At 37.9% G+C, this 17,886-nt stretch overlaps 1 protein-coding gene across 8 annotated transcripts in view; it reads left to right on the forward strand.

Annotated features, from left to right (window-relative positions):
• The window catches only part of TEC (tec protein tyrosine kinase), a 142,579-nt gene that overhangs the window by 31,035 nt on the left and 93,658 nt on the right, over positions 1-17,886 (forward strand). The window contains exon 2 of one of the 8 annotated variants that reach the window (XM_082462477.1): positions 7,777-7,878. The exons of the other annotated variants lie outside the window; for them this stretch is intronic. The gene's annotated coding sequence lies outside the window, so the exon portion shown is untranslated. The remainder of the gene's footprint in view (positions 1-7,776; positions 7,879-17,886) is intronic. 8 annotated transcript variants of the gene reach the window in all.

Below are 17,886 nucleotides of genomic sequence, written 5' to 3' on the forward strand. Positions count from 1 at the left end.
TTCGGAATAGTGGCGGACAAAGACCTGTCACTTTGAAGAGATAGTACAGGAGAGCTTGGAGGAAACACCGTCAGTTCTCAACATCAGAGATGTGTGGGACTCTGGGTTGAGTAAACTCTGAGCTGCCAGCCCTGTCAGAAAAAAGAACCTCGTGCATAGGGCAGAATTAATCCTCAGGAACATTTCAGAGGAGAAAAAGATCCTGTTAGTTTTTTGTTGATTTATGGTTGAAAGACAAAGACCATGCTGATTTGAAATGCAGATGGATGTACTTTTGAAAAAGATTTTTCCTGCTGGTCTGTCCAGTGACAATAAGAGAAAATAAATATGGTGAGAGGGATGAAGTAGATGCTTCCGTTACCTTTGAGGTTTGGCTTCTGAAGTAAATACCATTGAGGCTTAAATAAAGGGAAATCATTAAGCCATCTAATACTTACTGCATACGTATTGTGTTTCAGGCAGTGTGCCAGTTGCTAGATCATGCCAAATATTATACTTTCTTTTGCTTGGTTTGTGTTAAGACAGAGTATTCAGAGGGGGAAAAATAGTTGGAAATATGCTTTTGAGAAATTGCTGTGGAACAGAATGGATATTTATATGTCTGTATAACATGTATACACACACATAGATATTAACTAATTTATTCTGTGTGGCTATCTAAATATCAGTATTCTTATTTATGTAAAGTTGATTTTTTACAATTTCACACAGCACTGGAAAAAGTTGGGCATCTATTTTATAGAATATAAGTTTTCAAATGGAATTTTCAGACACACTGAAATATGCAATCATCTGTTGGCAAAACATGATATTAAGATTTAATGCTTGGGGGACTTCTCTGGTGGTGCAGTGGTTAAGAATCTGCCTGCCAATGCAGGGGACACGGGTGCGAGCCCTGGTCTGGGAAGATCCCACATGCCGCGGGGCAACTAAGCCCGTGCGCCAGAACTACTGAGCCTGCGCTCTAGAGCCCACGAGCCACAACTGCTGAGTCCGCGTGCCAAAACTACTGAAGCCCGCGCGCCTAGAGCCTGTGCTCCACAACAAGAGAAGCCACTGCAATGAGAAGCCTGCGCACCGCAGCGAAGAGTAGCCCCCGCTCTCTGCGACTAGAGAAAGCCTGCGCACAGCAACAAAGACCCAACACAGCCAAAAATGAATAAATAAATGAATAAATTTAAAAAAATAGAGATTTAATGCTTGGATATCACCCCCAAAGGAGAAGTGTCTAGAGTCAAAATCTTTGTATGGTTAGGGGATGCTTATGTGTGGGAAACATTTGTTTTGGAGAAGGTAGTTGAGTAAGTAATAGGATGATGGTGAAATGAAAGTTCTGTAAAATACTAGATTTGAATTCAAGCTGTTGACAAATTCTGGAAGTTTCATGAAACCATTTCTCAATTCTTTAACACCCAGAATGGCCTTGTTTCTTTCCAAAGATTTGTACCATGTGTATCGAATAAACGTTTTTCCCCATGCAAATGTATTTTAAATTCTATAATTGAATCCATATTGGCACATTATTCTAGTTAAAATTTATTTTAATTTCAGCCATGTACTTGGAATGCATTTCGTATGTAAAGTGAAGAATATATGTAGTTAAAAGAGTCATTCTTCCGTAACTAAGGCTACTCCTTTTCTGTTTAAATTCTTTTCTACACTAACAAAATATGCAAAATTAAAACTCATAGCAGAGAGCCAGTATAAAACTTCTGAACATACAGATGGCCAACAAACACATTTGTCAACAGCTTGAATTGCAGAGATGCTCAACATCACTAATTATTAGAGAAGTGCAAATCAAAACTACAATGAGGTATCACCTCACAACGGTCAGAATGGCCATCATGAAAAAATCTACAAACAGTAAATACTGGAGAGGGTGTGGAGAAAAGGGAACCCTCATGCATTGTTGGTGGGAATGTAAATTCATGCAGCTGCTGAGGAGAACAGTATGGAGAGTCCTTTAAAAACTAAAAATAGAACTACCGTATGACCCAGCAATCCCACCACTGGGCATATACCCTGAGAAAACCATAATTCAAAAAGACACATGCACCCCAATGTTCATTGCAGCACTATTTACAATAGGCAGGACATGGAAGCAACCTAAATGTCTATTAACAGAGGAATGGATAAAGATGTGGTACATATATACAATGGAATATTACTCAGCCATGAAAAGGAATGAAATTGGGTCATTTGTAGAGACATGCATGGACCTAGAGACTGCCATACAGAGTGAAGTAAGTCAGAAAGAGAAAAACGAATATCGTATATTAACGCATATATGTGGAATCTGAAAAAATTGGTATAGACGATCTTATTTACAAAGCAGAAATAGAGACACGGACGTAGAGAACAAATGTATGGATACCAAGGGGGAAAGGGGAGTGGGATGAATTGGGAGATTGGGATTGACATATATACACTATTGATACTATGTATAAAATAGATAACTAATGAGAACCTACTATATAGCACAGGGAACTCTACTCCATGCTCGGTGGTGACCTAAATAAGAAGGAAATCCAAAAAAGAGGGGATATATGTATACATATAGCTGATTCACTTTATTGTACAGTATAAAGTAACACAATATTGTAAAACAGCTATACTCCAATAAAAAAAAATTCTGAAAATGACAGAGTGAACACATGCCATTTAAAAACTTTTATTTCCTTTTTATGATTCAGATTAAAATCAAGCAACTTTTAAGAAAGAAAATTTTCATATATATTATACATGGAAGTGATTATACAGACCAGAATATTAACATCTATTTTTATTCATGTGTTGGTGTATCTCTAGCCATCTGTCAAAATTCTCTTTATATGTCATATCCACATTGAAGTGGTCCACCATACTTCGAAGAGGGGTAATTGTTACCTCTTTAGTGATTACATGTTAGTGATTTTTAGGGGCTATTAGTGTTCCAGAACACTTTGTACATATCACTTTTATAGCCCTCAACAGATTGTACTGTAGCTCTTTGTTTTTAAGTCACTTTTCCCTATGCCACTCTAGAGCAGAGATCATACCTTGCTCATCTTTGTAACCACCTCAACGCCTCATGCATAGTTCCTCATACATCATGGCTATGCAATAAATGCCAGAATGAATGATTATGTATGAATGTCTGAAACTACTCCTCTGAACAGATTGGTTCGTGAACTGAACATGGTGAAAAGATGGATGAGTGAAGAAATGAATGAGGAAACATTTAAGGGAAGGAAGAGAGTTGACAGGGATTAGAGATGAATGAAATGAGAATGAGGTGGTCAAGAATGATGTAGTATATTAATTATATGTCCCAGTTATCTACTGTTGTGTGACAAACTACCTTAAACATACAGGCACACAACAACAACCATTTTATCACACTCATGGATTCTGTAGTCTAAGAATTGGACAGGGCACAGTGGGAATGTCTACTCCACAATATCTGTGCTCTTGGAAAACTTGCTACCTGGGAGCAACTTGGACAATTAAGGGCTGGAATCATCTGAGAGTTTTCTCAGTCATATATCTGCCTCCTGGGCTGGGATGATTTGAAGGCTGGGCTCAGCAGGAATTCTACACTAGAACACCTATATGTGGCTTCTGCATTTGGCAGGAGCTTCTCTCAGTATGGTGGCTAGGTTCCAAGAAGGACTGTTCCAAGAATGAGAAGTCCGAAAGAACAAGGCAGGAGCTACTTGGCCTTTTCTGGCTTAGCCTCAGAGATTACATAGTATCCCTTCTGCTGTACTATATTAGTTGAAGGAATCAAAATCCCACTCAGATTCAAGGGGAGGAGTGTCAGTGAATTTGCATCTGTTTTAAAAAAGAGCAGCATTACATATCATAGATGGTCCAGATAATGATGATGATGGGTAGAGCAAAGAACAGGGAAGTACATTGTCAGTTTACTTCATTAGGGATAGGGTATATGAAAAAGGCCCAGTTCCATTCTTTGGTGTGTAGCTCTCCAGTTTTCCCGACACCATTTATTGAAGAGACTGTCTTTTCCCCCATTGTATATTCTTGCCTCTTTTGTTGTAGCTTAATTGACTGTATGACCATAGGTTTATCTGGGGGCTCTCTATTCTGTTCCACTGATTGCAGTGCCATACAGTTTTGATTACCATAAGTTTGTAGTATAGTTTGAAATCAGGGAGTGTTATGCCTCCAGCTTTGTTCTTCTCTCTTAAAATTGTTTTGGCTATTTGGGGTCATTTGTGGTTCCATACAAATTTTAGGATTATTTGTTTTAGTTCTGTGAAAAATGCCATTGGTATTTTGATAGGGATTACATTGAATCTATAGATTGCTTTTGGTAGTATGGGCATCTAAATGGTATTGATTCTTCCAATCCATGAGCATGGTATATCTTTCCATTTATTTGTGTTGTCTTCAGTTTCTTTCCTCAGTGTCTTATAGTTTTCAAAGTATAGGTCTTTCATCTCATTGGTTAAATTTATTCCAGTTGTAAATGGGATTGTTTGCTTCATTTCTCTTTCTGATGGTTTGTTATTAGTATATAGAAATGTAGCAGATTTATGTATATTACTTTTCTTATACCATATTCAAAAATAAACTCAAAATGGATTAAAGACTTGAATGTAAAACCTGAAACTGTAAAACTCCTAGAACATATAGGCAGTAATCTCTTTGACATCAGTCTTAGTAATATTTTTTTGGATATGTTGCTAGGGCAACAAAAGCAAAAATAAAGAAATGGGACTACATCAAACTAAGCCTTTGCACAGCAAAGGAAACAACCAACAAAACAAAAAGACAACCCACTGAATGGGAGAAGATATTTGCAAATGATATATTTGATAAGGGGTTAATATCCAAAGAACTCCTACAACTCGATATCAAAAACCAAACAAACAGCCTGATTAAAATATGGGCGGAGGATCTGAATAAACGTTTTTCCAAAGAAGACATAAAACAGACATAGGAAAAGATGCTTGATACCACTAATCACCAGGGAAATGCAAATCAAATTGTATACAATGAGGTATCACCTCACACCTGTTAGATTGGCTATTGCCAAAAAGACAAGAAACAACAAATGTTGTCAAGGATGTGGAGGAAAGGGAACCCTTGTGCCCTGTTTGTGGAAATGTAAATTGGTGCAGTATAGAACACTATATGGAGGTTCCTCAAAAAATTAAAAATAGAACTACCATATGATCCAGCAATTCCACTTATGGATATTTATCTGAAGAGAATGAAAACACTAACTCGAAAAGATATATACCCCTCAGTGTTCATTGCAGTATTATTTACAATAGCCAAGATATGCAAGCAACTTAAGTGTTCATCGATAGATGAATGGATAAAGAAGGTGTGGTATATATGTGCAATGGAATACTATTGGCTGTAAAAAAGAATGAAATCTTGCCATTTGCAGCAACAGGGATGGACCTGGAGGGTATTATGAAATAAGTCAGACAGAGAAAAATAAGTGAAATAAATGAGACAGGGAAAAACAAATGCTATATGATTTTACTTATATGTGGAATCTAAAAAACAAAACAAATAGACAAACAAAAACAAAACAGAAATAGACTCATAGATACAGAGAACAAACTGGTGGTTGCCAGAGGGGAGGTGGGTGGGAGGATGGATAAAATAGATGAAGGGGATTAAGAGGTACAGTCTTCCAGCTATAAAGCAAATAAGACATGGGGAAGTAACATGCAGCGTAAGGAATATAGTTAGTAATACTGTAATAACTTTGCTGACAGATAGTAACTAGACTTTTGTGGTAATCATTTCATAATGTATAAAAATATTGAATCACTGTGTTGTACACCTGAAACTAATATAATATTGTGTGCTAATTATAATCCCATAAAAAAAGGTCACTGGACATCTTCCACAGTAATTAGATCATGGCTTATATTCATACTTTTTAAAAGTAAATTTATTTATTTTATTTTATTTATTTTTGGCCACATTGGGTCCTCGTTGCTGCACGTGGGCTTTCTCTAGTTGTGGTGAGTTGGGGCTACTCTTCGTTGCGGTGTGCAGGCTTCTCATTGTGGTGTTTTCTCTTGTTGCGGAGCATGGGCTCTGGGCATGCAGGCTTCAGTAGTTGTGGTGCACGGGCTCAGTAGCTGTGGCCCGCAGGCTTTAGAGCTCAGGCTCAGTAGTTGTGGTGCACGGGTTTAATTGCTCCGCGGCATGTGGGATCTTCCCGGACCAGGACTCGAACCCGTGTCCCCTGCATTGGCAGGTGGATTCTTACCCACTGTGCCACCAGGGAAACCCCCATGATACTTTTTGAATGTAGTTTACAATTTTTATTTGTTACAAGTGATGTATGAGAATGTTTAGTATTTTTATCAGTGTATTTTTATCCTTTTAGAGATCAGGTATGTAACAGCTGGCATTTCAGTTTTGGAAATTTTTCATTAACTGAGCCTCACAAGTCTTAGAAGTAAGGGTAAATAATTCTCTGGTCTAATTTGCCATCTTGTTTTAGTATGCTCTGTAGTTTCAGTTGTGATGCTTACCTTTGGTGGGCTTTCTAATGATTCTTTTATAAAAAGGCTGCAATTTGGATATACTCACTTTACCTGACTGCCCACTATTCTTTGGTACTTTGTTAACCTGTACAGAATTTTCTTTTTATTGTGCTTTAGGCTTGAAAAGCTAACTTCTGCTTTCATGAAATTTGAACAGGGGAAAGGAAAGGAAATAGAGGGAAGAAGAGGAGTTATAACAAGGACAAATGTTGCATAGACTGTGGTTTTATTTTTGGCCCTGGAAACCACATATTCCTGTTTGTTGGGGAAGAAATGGTATCACATTACCTTATCATGAGGTTCTGCTGACTCAGGGAATCATTGGGATCATTGGAAGAGCTTCCGTGATGAGCTGGGTAGCGTGGTAATAATATCCTGGAGGAAGGAGGGCCCACCCACCTTTTTCTACTTTTATTTGGCTGCCTTGGTTCTTTTTTTCCCCCTCTCTCCCTTCTCTTCCTCCTTTCATCTTTTTCTATTCTCTTTCTTACCAGTTCCAAAGGGTTAGATGACAGGGACATGGAAAACCATGCTATTCCCTTAAACATATTTCAAACACAGACAAAAATAAAGTATAATGGACTCTTCCTGTGTGCCTCACCCAGCTTCAACAGTTATCAACTCATGAACAATTTTATTTTGTCTGTGCTCCCATATCCCCCTTACCAGGTTATAAAGCAAATCACAGACATTATTTTTTCTGTAAATTTTTCAGTATGTATCTCTAAAAGATAAGAACTCTTAAAAGTACAATCACAATACCGTCATCGCACCAAAAAAACTCCAGAACAACCTAACACTATTTTGTTATCATCAAATAAATCTTACCACAAACTTAAATATCACCAATATACAGTTAGTATTCAAGTTGCCACAGTTGTCTCACACATTCAACTATCTCGTAAGACTTTTAAAGTCTATTGGTTCCTCCTCAACCTCACTGTTTTTGTTCTTGAAATTTTTGTTAAAGAAGCTTGCTCATTCTGTAAAAAAACTGAATGCTATAATGACTTGGGTTCTTCATTCCTATTTTGAAAACAATAGGAAAATAATATGTTGACATAGATGAATGTTTCATATTAAAAACAATTCAGATTAATGTAATAAAGGAACACATTTTGGTGTTATTTTATATATAATTTCCAAATTACTTTTATTTTTTTTCTAATAAAAGTAGCTGAAAATCACTTTACCTACTTGAGAAACTTGTTATTCATGCCTTATTTTCACTGGTTGTTTCCTTCTGAATTAGCAAGAAGCAGAAAGAGAAATATTTGCTGTGTATCAGAAATTCCTTCATGGGAGGAGAATTAATGCCAGAATGTTGTCAAAGTGAATCCACTTACATTTCATAGTAAGTAGTAAAAAACAAAACAAAACAAAACAAAACCAAAAAACCCCAAAAAACAAAAGAACACAAACCCTTATGATTCAGACTTTATCATAAAAAATAAAGTGAAAATGTTTATTTTATCTCATATATGGCACCATTTAGATTATAATTGTTAACTCTTAGAACAAAGATGGAATCAAATATTAGTTGTTTTCTTGAGATTATTTTTCTGATGAAAATGCATGATAAAAAGTTGTGACTGCCTTTACGTTTAAATTAGTCAGCACAGATCTAAAGAGGGCCATTTTTTTCGAAAGCGTTAGAAAGCTTTATCAGTTTTTGCAAGAGTGTATCCATGAGGTAGAATAAAGATTAAGTCACTGTCACAAAGAAACCATCATATGTCATTTCTAAAATAAGATAGAAGTGTGTTAACCTCTCAAAGTAGGGTACCAACTCTAGGCTGATAGGGCAGCTCTGCTCCATGAAGTCATTCAAGGACTAGGTTCCAAGAGACTAACACACCATGTAAAGCAATTATACTCCAATAAAGATGTTAAAAAAAAAAAAAAAAAAGAACTAGGTTCCATCTTGTTCCTCCCTTGCTCTTGTCTACAGTGATGTCTTGAATGCATAAAGTTGAGTCTGCCATGTGTACTTTCCAGCTGGTGGGGAGGTGAAAAATGCCCTAAATCCGGGGAGAGTAGCTTGTCTTTAAGTTGAAGTTGGCCCACGCATCACTTCTGCACACGTCCGCTTGGCTTGACCTTAGATGGCCACATCTCACTGCCAAGAAGGCTGGGAAGTATCATCTCTAGCCCATATGTCCAGGAAGAAGGGAAGAATGGATGAGGGCAGGGGGTTACGAGTGGGCAAGGGAGCAAAAAGCAGTTTGCTTCAGTGTACTTTAGTAATTTAAGTGTAAGTCATTCTTGACACTTGTGTTATTTTATTTTATTTTTACTAGCTAACTAACTGCAAGATCCTCATTTGCCAGTGGCATTGAGTGTGATGGGAGCAATTCTCCAACATTATTCTCATTATTGACTTTTTGAAAACCCTCATCTTTTGAGTATTTGAAGTTGTTGACTGTTGCATTCCCTTATTCAGTGAGATAAGCAAAACCTAGTACTAGATGTGGAAGGAATATTTGATTGGGACCTATGTGGTTAATTGATCAGTGAGTAATTTTTATGACAACTCTTGCTTCTCTCTAGAATCACTTAACTATGAATCACCTATAGAGTAAATATATTTGTTGATGCTTTGAGGTATTGTAAGCATATAGGGTGGGGGTCCCCGGAGGAAGAGAACCCAGCCATTTTAGGCCTAAGCCATTTTGTGATCTAAGCCCGGCCACAATGCTTGCCCTTGCAGAAGAATAGGTCTCAGTACTAGTTAATGATTTTAAGGGAGCAAAAGAAGGTAAAAACAAACAGCTGTTACCAGGCCAGGGAGATAACTTAACCATAATACATCAGTTTACTATTTCAACGGTAAGGATTAGCCTGAAGCATGTACTTGAGCTGTTTTGCAGAACGCACACCCTCTTGAGGGCTCATCCACCAGATCAACTGGAACCTAAGGAATGATGATTTCGACCTTTGCTGACCCTTTTTACTTCAGTCAACTAGTGCCTGGACTCTGTCAGCCTTTCCCCAATATATGCTGAATTCTCTTTGTTTCAGCCCCAATCTTGCTGTTTGGGGAGACACCGCTTTGGGAAATATCCCTGTTGTCCTCTTTACTTGCTGCCAGAAATAAATCCTTCCTTCTGCTCTTTGGTTTGGTTCTGTCTTTTGGCTCGATACCCACCAAGAGGCAAGTCCAGTTTTCGGGTAACAGTATTACACGTGGTTTCTTTTCTCCATCCATTGTTCTTTTTCTCTCTCTTTCTTTTCTCTTCCTCTTTATCAGCCAGGAGGCCCTCAACCACAGTCATAGCCAAGGACCACAGTGGGGACCTTCATTGTGAAACCCAAACTTGTCTTAAAGAGCACATGTTAAATCAATGCATGTACCTGTATTATATGGACAATAAGAAGCAGCTATCCTTAGTGCAGCACTGCTCAGTCTATTTCCAGGTTCACTTGCCCCACAGTACAACACTGTAATCACCCACCATTTGGCAGTGGGCTGGATGGGGGACTGCATTACCAGGAAAGGTGAGATAAGTCAGCTGGCCTCTGTAACTTTTGCCTTTTGACCTTTTGAGTCTTCTCTTATCTAGACCTAGGTTCAATAGGTCACCAGACAAGGCTACTCGAAACTTTGTAGCCTGCTACAATATCAGTTGGTTGAAAGAAGACACAGTCAAGACTTTAATACAGGTTATCCCTGGATGCCTTTGTTTCATAGGCAAGGAAGACCTGAGGGCTAAAGTGTTACTTTCTTCTAGAGCTACAAAGCTGCCTGATCCTGGAATAGCTCCAATTCATGATAAGTAGAGAGCCTAGAATGTACCCTTTATTCTGATTGAAGTCAGCCTAGCAGTTTTTTCTTCTTTGCTTGTGTTTCTGCTACTCAATTCCCCTTTTACAAAATAAAATTGGGGCTTAAGCTGAGAGTATACATTGCAGAAGAGAGCATGGTAAGATTTGTTCCTATATAGTAGCTACCCATTTTAAGTACTTTTGAATTGAAATATAATCTACAGATACTGTTGGCAGGCACACATTTGATTTCTTGGGTAAATGTCAGTCTGATGTTTATTCATGCTAGATTTCTTAAAATTGCAAACAGGCACTAACTTTGTCGTAAACCTATGACAAGATGTGTAATAGGCAATGTTCTGATGTATAAATTCCAAAATTGAGGGCTTTAATTAAACTCTACTAATCTTAGGGCATTAACAAGTATTAGATTGAATTAGATAGTATTGCTGATTTTGTAGGTAAAATATTGCCGAACATTGGCAATTTCATATGGCTTAACCTAGTAAGGTGAGAATTTCAACAACCTTAAATCACTCTTTGCTCCTTCCTGTAAGGAGTTCATCCTTTTTCTACCCTGATAACTAGGCTGTTTGTTTCTTATTTACTATACCACTTACCATCCTATCATTTGGTAACTCACAGTCACCTCTGTTCCCTTGATTAAAAATGTTATGAAAGGGTGTATAGAGTAGGCTGGGTAGCCTTAGTAGCCATTAAAAATAAATAAATAAATAAATAAATAAATAAATAAATAAATAAATAAATAAAAAATATATATTTTCAGGCAGAATTTTTTATGATGAAAAAGAGTTTTTAGATCTTTTGGCTAAAATTGCTAGACCATGAAACTGAGATCCATTAGTCTGGTACTCTGATTTGCAACAGTGGGCAGAGAATGTAACCTCTTGGTGGTTTGGGTTTCTCATTGGTGAAACTGTTCATTACCTGAACAGTGTCTGTTACCTACTTCAGAATATTGATGTTCAAGATAAGCAACAAGAATTTGCTGTGTAGCACAGGGAACTATATTCAATCTCTTGTAATAACCTACAGTGGAAAATATTCTGAAAAAATATACCTGAATTACTTTGTTGTGTACCTGAAACTAACACAATATTGTAAATCAACTATACTTCAATAAAAAAAAAGAATGTTGGTGTTCAAAGACTGTGTTAAGTTTTTCAGACTTTTAACAATTAGCAGTCAGAGTAAAGAAAAGAGTGTTCTTTTTTTAAAAAAATATGTTTATTTATTTATTTATTTTTGGCTGTGTTGGGTCTTCGTTTCTGTGCGAGGGCTTTCTCTAGTTGTGGCAAGCGGGGGCCACTCTTCATCGCAGTGCGCGGGCCTCTCACTGTCACGGCCCCTCTTGTTGTGGAGCACAGGCTCCAGACACGTAGGCTCAGTAGTTGTGGCTCACGGGCCTAGTTGCTCCGCGTGTGGGATCTTCCCAGACCAGGGCTTGAACCTGTGTCCCCTGCATTGGCAGGCAGATTCTCAACCACTGCGCCACCAGGGAAGCCCTTTTTTTTAAAAAATAAATTTAATTATTTATCTATTTTTAGCTGCATTGGGTCTTCGTTGCTGCGTTTGGGCCTTCTCTAGTTGCGGTGAGCGGGGCTACTCTTCGTTGCGGTGTGCAGCCTTCTCATTGTGGTGGCTTCTCTTTGTTGTGGAGCACAGGCTCTAGGTGCACGGTCTTCGGTAGTTGTGGCACTCTAGAGCGCAGGCTCAGTAGTTGTGGTGCACGGGCTTAGTTGCTCCACAGCATGTGGGATCTTCCCGGACCAGGGCTCGAACCCATGTCCCCTGCATTGGCAGGCGGATTCTTAACCACTGCGCCACCAGGGAAGTCCCAAGAAAAGAGTGTTCTTGTGTTCACCTTCAAGGAGACACAGAGGAAAGGGGCTTAACTTGCAGCTCCGAGTTTTATTTTAAAAAGATATTTGTAACCCAGAGTTGGTTCCTTTGTGATTCTTATTTCTGAATGGGTCAGTTCTTTTCGGTGTGGAAAATGGCTGGGAGAGTGAGCTGGAGGACTCTGAAATTTTGTTTCATCTTCGTTTTCTACTTTAGAGCATCAAACCTATTATTTCTCCAGTTTTAAAAAAAAATTAATTAATTATGTATGTATGTATTTTTATTGAAGTATTGTTGATTTACAATGTTTTTATAAATCTGCTGTCTCCAGTTTTTAAAAAAAAATTAATTAGAGAGACTGTCGCCAGTTTTTCAAAGACTGTCTCCAGAGAGACTGTCTCCAGTTTTTTAAAAAAATTAATTATGTGTGTATGTATGTATTTTTATTGAAGTATTGTTGATTTACAATGTTGTGTTAGTTTCAGATGTACAGCAAAATGATTCAGTTATACATGCTTATATATATGTATTTTTTCAGATTCTTTTCCCTTATAGGTTATTACAAAATATTGAATCTAGTTCCCTGTGCTGTACAGTACGTCCTTGTTAGTTATCTATTTTATTTATAGTAGTGTGTATATGTTAATCCCAAACTCCTAATTTATCCCCACCACCTTTCCCCTTTGGTAACCATAAGTTTGTTTTCTATGTCTATGGGTCTATTTCTGTTTGAATATAAATTCATTTGCTCTCTTCAGTTTTTGGTATTGAGAGGTTGGTGTCCCTCTTAATGATGCCTTGGAAGTCATAGAGTATCTGTTGAAATCTGGAGATTAAGTCGAATTGCTTTTAGCAATCTGCCTAAATAGGAGGCTGAAAATGGCACATCATTATGCTGTTTCCTTCAGTTCCCCCTTCCCTTTCACTGGAGAGGCTGTATGTGTAGTGGGTAATAGTGCAGGCTCTGTGGTTAGAATGTGCCTGTATATTAAAATCTGGCTCTTATTCTTACCCTGTGTCTAGGTAGTAGTACCTACTTTAGAAGTTTTGTTGAATTAAATGCTTTGCTACATCTAAAGTGCTTATTGCTTAGAACAGTGCCAACACATAGCAAAATAGTAAAAGCTTGGTAATGATAATTTTTATTATTTTTCTGTATAAATAGTAACTCTCTAGGGATACTTCCTGATTCTCCTATGGTTGCTTATCCCTCTGGTTTTCATTGATCTTATTAAAAGGTCATTGGATTGATCTTTCAGGACAATGATGTCTACTATAAGGGAAATCTACTCAGCCTCCTCCCCTATTTTGGTCTACTTTTCACAGTATTTGGCAAATATGTGTTTCATAGTTTGTAGCTTGGGGTTCATGGCCATCTTTTTGTTCACTGGACTGTGGAGTTATCTTCCTCTCTGATTTTAATGTTTTATTGCTTGCATAGAGTTTTAGGGAAGGAGAACAGAGAACATACACCTTTCCACTGCCATCTTCCAATAATTTTCTGATTGCCAGAGGCAACCACTTTTATTTTTAAAAAAACATGTTAGTATTGTCAATCTCTAAGTAACATATTTCTTGCTTTTTCAATTTTAGGTATGATGTACTGACTTCCTACTAGTACTATGGAGGATATAGTTCTCTTTCACAACATACTTCTGGATCCACACACAAGCACATTGCCTGTACTCACTTATCCTAGTAGTAAGATTATTATTTATTATTTACCTTATTATGATGTTCCAGATGTTATTTATAGCTGAACTCTGTAGCATACTGTGATTATTTTTCCTTTACTGCACAATTTTTTGTTTTCCCTGCAATTGATTTATTATTTTTAGGTTTGCTAAGTTTTAACTAATTTATTATAAATCTTCTCCCAACACCTTCAGGTTCATCTCCTGGAAAAATTCCTTCCAAGAACCTTCTACCTTGGTCAGTTTGGCCTGGTTGCTCTCGGTCTGTTGCTCAATGTCATCTTAGGATTTCCCCTCACCATCATCTGGGAATCTCCTTACCTCTTTTGTTTTGAAACCCTTGTTTCCTGGATTCCATGTTTTTTGTGGTTTACTTCTTTATTTAGATAGAGTGTGTCCTCAAGTAGCTATTTGAAAAGGGTGAATAGGAGATAAAAATTTTAAAGCCTCGCATATTTGAAAAATGTCTTTATTCTCTTGTCATTGCATTGATGGTTTGGCTGAGTATAAAGTTTTAGGTTAGAAATCAATTTCCTTTGAAATTTTTCTCCGTTATCTTCTAGCTTCTAATAGTGCCCTTGATAATTGCCGTTACGAATTTTGATCCTTTCTATAAAACCTATTTTTAAGCTTGCTGAATCTTCTTATCCCCATGATTTTGAAATTTTATGAGAATTGCCTTGATTTGGTTCTATATCAATCTGGAAATAACCTTCAGTTTGGGGAAATTTTCCTAAATTTCTTCTTTGATTGGTTTCTCATTGTTTTCTCCTTCTGGAATTCCTATTTTTCAGATGCTAAATTTTCTGGATGGGTCCAGAAAATTTTATTTTCTCTCCAAGTTTTAATATTATTGACTTTTTTATTTTTTTGGGAGATTTCCTCAACTTCATATTCTAACTCTTCTGTTGAGCTTTTCATTTCTATCTTATTTTTTTCTATTTTTTGGCTCTCTGTTCTTTATTTTGACTGTATCCTGACCTTATTTCATGCCTGCAGTATCTTGTCTTAACTCTGATTTTATTGTTTTTGTTTGTTTGTTTGTTTTGTTTGTTTTTTTAAGCATTGTCTTTTCTCTGAACAGTCTTTGTTTCCTCCAAGTTGCTCTTTTTGTTTGTTGTTTCCCATGTTTGAATTCATATTAGAGTCATTCCTTAGTTGTCTGGTGATCCTTGACTTTCTCTCATACATGAGTGGGGCTCTAAAAACTCAACTGGAAGCTTTGTGGGTGAAACTTCCTGACTACAGGCTTTCCTGAGCCATTTCTGTTGGGGAGCTCTCCTGTGTCTGCATCTTGAGGTCTTTTCTCACGGTACAGACCTTATCCGACATTGTGGAGTCAGGTGGGAGAAGAGAGCTGCAGAGCCCCCTTTGCAATATGGTACTCCTAGCCTCAACTGTTTATAGCTTCTCCCAGTATAGAGACCCTCTGTTTTATAGACTTTAGAAAATAACCTCCAGTTTTCTTCCAGGTTTGGGGAGGTTTAGTCACCTAGCTATATGGCATGGGAGAGGGGATTTGGGGAGTCTCTTAAACAGACCCATAAACAATTCTTTTGCTTTAAGTCCTTTACCACCACTTTTAGAGATACCAGGTTCTGCTGATTCCTGAGCTACTTGGAGGTTTTGCAGCATAAATTGGTTATTTCCAGGCTTCTTCCCAGCTGAACCGACCACATGTTTGTTTTCAATAAACATGTTTTCACAAAACAATATTTTGTGTCCAGAATTTTGTTGTTATCTGCTGTCCTATTTCCTGTTTCCTTGAGAGTTAATTCCTTAGTGATGACAACAATATCAGCAGCAACAAAGAACTCATTTAATGGGATTTCAGAAGGGAGCCTAGGCTAATGTGTACGTTCAACCCTCCATCTTTAACTGGAAATCTGCAAGATAATTTTCCTTCATTTATATGAACTTTAATAGTGTTCTTTGGTGAGGATTTCCCATTGACCGACGGATTATTAAAACAACAATGAACTTTTAACTGTATGATATGGAATGCTGGAGAGGGCTTCTCAATTAGAACGAGGAGACTTCTTTTCTAGTCTTGGTTTGTGTGGCCTTGAGCACGTCACTAAATTTTCTAAATCTCAACTTCTTAATTTGTAGGATGAGTGAGATAGATTAGGTGATGGCTGAGATTCATATGATTCTGTATATGACTATTCACCTCTCATACAAATCAGATAAAATTTTTTTTTCAACACATTCAACATGAAATAGTTCTCCCCTGTCTCTGTGTTGAGGCCTTTTGCTTCTAGCACTGCAGATGAGCCATGCCCAACTTATCCTCCTGGGCTTTCCAAAAGTCTGCCTTCCATTTGGTAACTATGGTATTGCCCACTGGTTTGGCCATTTGCATATGGCCTGTTATCCAGGGCATATCTTGCTTTTTCCTTACACTCCGTTTTTGTAAGTTGTCATCTTTACTCTGCATTGAAGATACGTTGCACAGAGATGAAAAGATGATTTCCAAATAAGTGTATTTATACATCAACAGTTTCTCAGGAACAAAATAGATAGAGTACCAAAATTTTAGTTTAAAATAAGGAGGACCAACTTAGAACCAAAGGAACAAGAACTTTTTTCTCTGACTTCTCAACTTAGGATAATGGGTCAATTGGGTCTGTTATCCAGCTGCTAATCTGTTATCCATAAACACCAAGAGTGGTATAAAGAGTTAGTGTAAGAGCCCAATTTCTCTTCATTTAAGATAGTGGCTCTCAAATCTACCTGCACATTAAGTCATGATGTGCTGGACCCCACCCCAGACCAATTCAAAATATCTGGGTATGAATTCTGGACATCTGCATTCGGAAAAAACCTTTCTATGTGATGCTAATGTGCACTTAAGGTTGAGAACTATTCCTCTAGGAGCATAAAATCTAGGTGAGAGTTAGAATATGTACATCTATTGCTCTAGAACAGGGAAGGCAATGATGAGCTCTATGATGGGTGATACAGAGATCATGGGTACAGGAATTGGATGGTTTTTAATTAATTGGAATCATCAGGAAAGGCTTCATTAGGGAGGTGAGTTTTGAGCTAGTAGAGCTTTCATAGGTGGAGAGAGGGAATTTTCTAGGCCAAGGGGAGAGTGAATGCTGACTACTTCGACTGGGGTGTGGAGTGTTTGGGGAGCAGTAGAAGTAAAGATTGGATGTTAGGTTGCAGCCAGATTGTGGACAATGTCCAGTGTTTTGGCTAAGGAGTTTTGACTTTATCCTGCAGGTGATGGGGAGGACTTTGGGGAAGCATTGAGGATTTCTGATGAATGAAATGGCGTGACGAAAGTGGTATCTTTGAAGGTTGATCCAATGGGAATAAGGGGCATGTAGTTTGAATAAAATGTGGCAGGAGCCGGGGGTGAATGGAAGACCAGTTGGAAAGCTACTGTCACGGCCCAGATCGTAATTCTTTGAGGTAGCAAAAGAGCATTGGAATTAAAAAATAACAATAATGAACATTTGTGTAGTGTTTTCTTAATAAGTTCTCTCCCACATCTCAGTAACCTTGTGGTATTTACCTCCATATTTTATGAATGAAGGAAACTGATGATATTCAGAGGTTAAGCTGTGGTAAAGTAACTTTCCAGAAAATGGAGGGCCTGATTGGATGATGAGAGTTCAGTAATAGGGAGTTGCAAGGGTGTTTCCGAGGTGTCGGGTTGGGCGTGAAGATGGTAGACTTACTCACTGGCAGTATCAAGTTCCTGGCTGTGCTCTTCACATGACTCCTGTTGCCTCTGTGGTTTGATACACGATGACTTCTTGTCAGGGTGTGGTGGAGGGCAGGGAAGAAAGGGCTGTTGTCCATTCAACTTGTCTCAGGTAAGAATGTTCAGGCCTTTTCTGAGTGTCTTTGGTTTTCAGAGAGTTAAATTTTGTTGGATTTTAGAAGGCTTATTAGTCTAGGCATGGGTAGTCTAGACATGGGGCTCCAAATATAGGGCTGAGGACCTTATACAGGTGAACTCTGCCCTGAGGGGCAGCTGTGTAGGGTAGGTTAGCTGAGTAGGATTAGCTGTAACTGGGTGG

Source organism: Balaenoptera physalus, assembly GCF_965194825.1.
Source record: "Balaenoptera physalus genome assembly, chromosome: 5".
NCBI classification, from domain to species: domain Eukaryota; kingdom Metazoa; phylum Chordata; class Mammalia; order Artiodactyla; family Balaenopteridae; genus Balaenoptera; species Balaenoptera physalus.